This window comes from Frankliniella occidentalis, unplaced genomic scaffold (genome assembly GCF_000697945.3).
Source record: "Frankliniella occidentalis isolate FOCC.00 unplaced genomic scaffold, Focc_3.1 Scaffold74, whole genome shotgun sequence".
Taxonomy (NCBI): domain Eukaryota; kingdom Metazoa; phylum Arthropoda; class Insecta; order Thysanoptera; family Thripidae; genus Frankliniella; species Frankliniella occidentalis.
Window position 1 is genome coordinate 69,247 of NW_026267204.1, and position 4,765 is coordinate 74,011.

Sequence of the window (4,765 nt, forward strand, 5' to 3'; positions counted from 1 at the left end):
CGCCTCGCCCCACCCCGCCACACCACGCCATTCCCCGCCATTCCCCGCCACGCGCAGCAACGCAATGTTGATTCAGCCGTGGCGAACACAGACTTCCCCCTCTTCCTTCTTGTTTCAAAGTCGCGGCTATTGATGCAACGAAACCCGGGCACTAGGATCAAAGTATCTCTGCGATCTGCGACGTTTGAAAAACAAATAATAAAAATCTCATAAATGTTTTTGGGAACGGGTTACAGAAATTTCTTCACCGAATCCAAATCGTGGGTGGACGGCCGGAGGACATTCGACACCTTCCCGCGAGGAAGGCTTGGCCGAGAGACCACTGCTGACAACGGGTTGATCGGCCGGAGGCTGCTGCTAAGACTCACAATCAGTTGATGCAGTTTTCGTATTTAAGTAAGTGAGTCTTTCTTAGCAGCCTCCCGCCGGAGAAAGACTCACTTAGATACGCAAACCGCATCAACTGATTGTGAGTCTTAGCAGCCTCCCTCCGGCCAAGCCGTTTTCAGCAGCGTGGTAGAATCCACGTGGATGGGACATGCCGTTTCCCCTAGGGTATCGGAGCTGTTGTGCAGCAGAGCACCCCCCCCCCCCAAACCCCAATCCCTCTCGGGAATCTAATTATTCCCCAACACGCGCCACAATGTCGGACCGAGATTCCATGAATTGCCGTTGTGGACTGCGGTTCTTCCAGCTCCAGCCGCTCTCTCGGGACGGGGCGTCATGATCGCGGTCGCGAGCAGCAACAACGTTAGCTTGAGCCGAGGGGGCATCAACTCCGGGAATCATGTGTACGCTTGCCTGGTAATCATCAGGGTGAAATTAGTCGAAATCAACAGGAATCGCGGGGAATTCGCGGGAGACTAGTGGAACTAACTGGTACAAATTGGTCGAAACAAGGGTTTTCTACCATTAGAAAACGTAAGGGATAAATATGAGCGGAGGGGAATCACTGAGAATCAAGTATTTGGGGAATCACGTGTACTCATCAAGAGGGAGTTATTTCCCCCTCGGCGTGAGCGTGAGCGTGAGCGCTGCACAACTCAACAAGAAGTGAAAAGAAACGTGCACGCAGGCCCAACGTTTTTGTATAGATTTGGATACCACATATCAACTTGGAAAATTTTCCTGTAGAGGTTTCCTGACAGTGACGCGTCACGAGAAGAAATTACAAAAGGTGACGAAATGCAGCCCAGTCCTAAAATCAGTCCACCAAATTTTGGACCGATATTCAATTAAACACAGATTTTACAGCTTTCTCAACTTTCATGGGAATTTGTTTTTCCATGGAGTTGAGACCAACACCATGGTGAAAGACACACCATGGTAGCATATGCACTATTTCCATGATACGTCAAATGGAAAGTTAGTTCCAACTCCATGGGGACATAAATTTCCATGGAGGGCCAAGCCGCTTCCTCATGGGAAAGAGGCTCGACATGGAAAGTGAGCAGCCACACATGGAAAACGGTCCTTCTGCCATGGAATAGTGTTCATGGAATTCCATGTAACGCATGGGATTTTAGGACTGGGAGACGCTCGTACCTGAACTCGACGAAGCCCTTGCTGAGCACGACGGCCAGGTAGTCACCGGTGAGGTCGTCCCTCTCGCCGGCCAGCAGCAGGACGCCGTCCCAGGCCTCGGGCCGGAACTCGACGTGCATGGAGACCTTCTTGTAGGCGGCGCGCAGCGCGGGGAACGCCAGCCAGCCGCGCCCGGAGAAGCGCGGGTAGCGCAGCGACACGTCTGCAACAAAGGAAGACCGGAAGTGTCAGACCGGAAATGTGAGACGGGAAGTGCACTGGAGAGAGGCGGACGCGCGCCGGGCGCCGGATCCGGCGAACGCAGAGGCGAACTGTGCCGTGAAGCGGAACAAGGGAATAAGTTCGACTCACATGTTCCTGCCCCTTTTATTGACTTGCGACGTTCACCCGTGTCGTCAAAAGCAACCGGAAGTGCTTAAAATTTGTTTAGGTACAAGTTGACTCATACCCCTTCTTCTACTTCCGGTTCCATTCTGTGGCGGCGCGACGTGTGATGTGTGACAGCCGCGCCGCCCAGACTTCACCCTCCGAGGTCACTGCATACCAGAGCATCGTGCTTGGCAAGAAGAAGAGTGAACGGGAGGAGGCGCCGTCAACCCCGCCCTGAGGGCGAGGGGCGAGGCAAGGGCGCTTGCTGAAGCGATTCTTCCGCGTCGCGGCTCACATCTCGACAGCTCTCCACCTCCTCCGCACCCTCCTCCCCCTCTTCCTATTCTCCACCCTCCCCCTTCCCACCCACTGATGCTGCTGCCGCTTGCTGGCGCTCTCTTCAAATCCCCCGGCAACATGTTGCCCTGCCTGCCCCCGCTCACGGCGCGGCTGCGGGCTGCAGCGCCAGCGGCCTGCGAGCGACAAGTCCCAGTCGGCGCACGCTCTTACCGTCCTGCGGCTCTGGATTTTCATTTTTTGGGAAAGTATCTTTGGGAAAGTTTTCAACATTTGTTTTAACGTCTGAATTCTTTCCCTGAGAGTTTCTTTTTCTTTTTCATTTATTTTTAAAAACTATTGCGTTTTTCCCATTTTTCCTGGATTTAAAAAAAAAACATTTTCGGAAACATTTTTGGCTTTAAAATCGTCCGCACCCAGCGGGCACTGGCACAGCAGCAGTCGGCGAGCCTCCAGACCCACTCGGTACTCACCGTCCTGGCACTGGCTGCCACCGCGGCCCAGCGGGCACTGGCACCGCTGCGTCCGCCGGCCGTCGGCGTCCTCGTCGGCGTCCAGGACACAGACCCCGCCGGGGCCGCAGTCCATGGGGCACGCGTCCACCGGGGCGGGGGGCTCCGGCTGCTCCAGCGCCTCCGACACCGGCACGAAGCGCACCTTGGGGGGCTCGGGGGCGCGCGGCGTGCTAGCCACGGGCGCGCTGGTCGAGGCTGGCCCCGGGCGCGGCGTCGGTCGCGGCACCACGACGTATGACGTGCCGTTGGCGCGCCGCTGGCCGTCGCCCGTGGCCTCGGCGACCTCCACCTTCTTGCCGTCCAGGCCGCCGGTCGCGTTGTCCTGCAGCGATGCGGACATGACGGCGCCCTGCTGGTACAGGATGTCCTCCTCCACATCGGACACCTCGTTGTGGCTCGGGTGGTCCTCGGGCAGGGACGTCACTCCCTTCGCGTCGACGACGGCGGCCTCGTCCGCGTCGTCGTCGTACTCCTCCGAGTCGTCCGTGTACTGCGTCGGCGGGGTCGCTGCAACACGACAAAATAAGGAACATGGGTTTTACAGCCGTAGGTTATCTCCTCCGAGGTCAGGTTTCCTCCAAAGTTTCCTGCCATGCTACTTCACGATGGGAATGCCATTATCGTGTGCCGCGCCACCGCAGCCTAATCCCACCCGAGACGTGCATCCCGCCTGCGGCCCCAGCGGAGGGGCTGCAAGGCTTCCACGGGGCTTTGGTTGGAGCAAAGTTGTTGTCGCAGCGACGCATCTTCATGCTGCATCGCGTGTGCACAAAAATATGCACGTAAACAACCCTAAAACTGGTTTCGCACACCCCTGAAAATGTACAGTACATTGCACTTATTGTTTTTCCAGTAACATTCCGACAAGCAGACCCGTCATCGGAACACTTGCGTGTAAATAACCGTTCATTTACACGCAAGTTTTCCGGTTACGGGTCTGCTTGATTCGCTTCCAACCGTCATCGTCGCAAATGGAACCATCATCTCGTAAGATAGAAGAAATCAAGGGTGTTTTTCCCACGGGCGATAGAGTTCGCGGAGTTTCAGACCCCCGGTCCACTAGACGGGAACAGTAAGCCGAGAGACGGAGCATCATCCAGATCAACGGGCTGAGGGACGCGGAAAAGTTGGATTGGTCGCTTGACTTAGCGGAGCATCCTTCGTCTTGGAATCAGCGCAAACAAACACTGACGCTGAAGACGTCATCCTCGCTGAGGGGCAAGCGGGCCGTGCCGCCAGAGAAGGGATCAACCCAGACAGCACGACCGTACACAACTGTTTAAAATAAACGCGGAAATGTGTGCTATAAAAATGATTGCTTAAATTTGTGCTAGTAAAAGTTAGAAATCCGGTAAGTGGGAAGTGAAGCTAATGCTCGCTCTCATGGCGCCTCGTAGGTAGGCAACCTAAGGCTTGCAGCGCATGCGTGTACAGCGGGCTGGCCTATCCCATGTTTCGCAGGCGCCGAGCCCCCGCAATAATGTACTGCAGGAATCCGACGAAACAGTACGTACTTCTTTGGGGATCCCAATAGGTGGCTGCGACTCTCTCTCTGTCTCTGCTTTACTCTACCTTATGATTGGTACTAACTTATGGGGCTTCTAGCCCTAATGTACCATCTTAGTTAAATAAATAAAATAAAATCAAAATCTCTCTCGCTGGATTTATATTTTTTATTTGCATGTATTTAAGCAATAATCCACCAATTGAATGCAACACTTCGCACAAAATGCGCACTAATTCGTCCAAAACGAAAGTAGGTTTCAGTAAGCGACAAACTGACAACCGCAATCAAAAGACCCGTGGGGACGGCGAGACGCACCAGTCTTTCGTAGGATGGGGGCGCGGGGACCTGTTGAGGATCTCTCTGTGTGTGTGTGTGTGTGTGTGTGTGCCTGTGTGTGTGCGAGGTGTGTGAATGTGTGTGCGGGCGCAGTGAGGGCATAGGCGGGTGTTCTTTGTCCTAGCTGCTGGAAAAGTCCGAGGAATAATGAAGAAGGTAGCCACACCACAAAAAAGGGAACATCGCGACCCCCCCC

The 4,765-nt window shown here is 54.8% G+C and overlaps 1 protein-coding gene across 1 annotated transcript in view; it reads right to left on the bottom strand.

The window, feature by feature from the left end:
• Positions 1-4,765, bottom strand: part of LOC127749646 (uncharacterized) — a 31,358-nt gene that overhangs the window by 9,556 nt on the left and 17,037 nt on the right. The window lies entirely within an intron of this gene.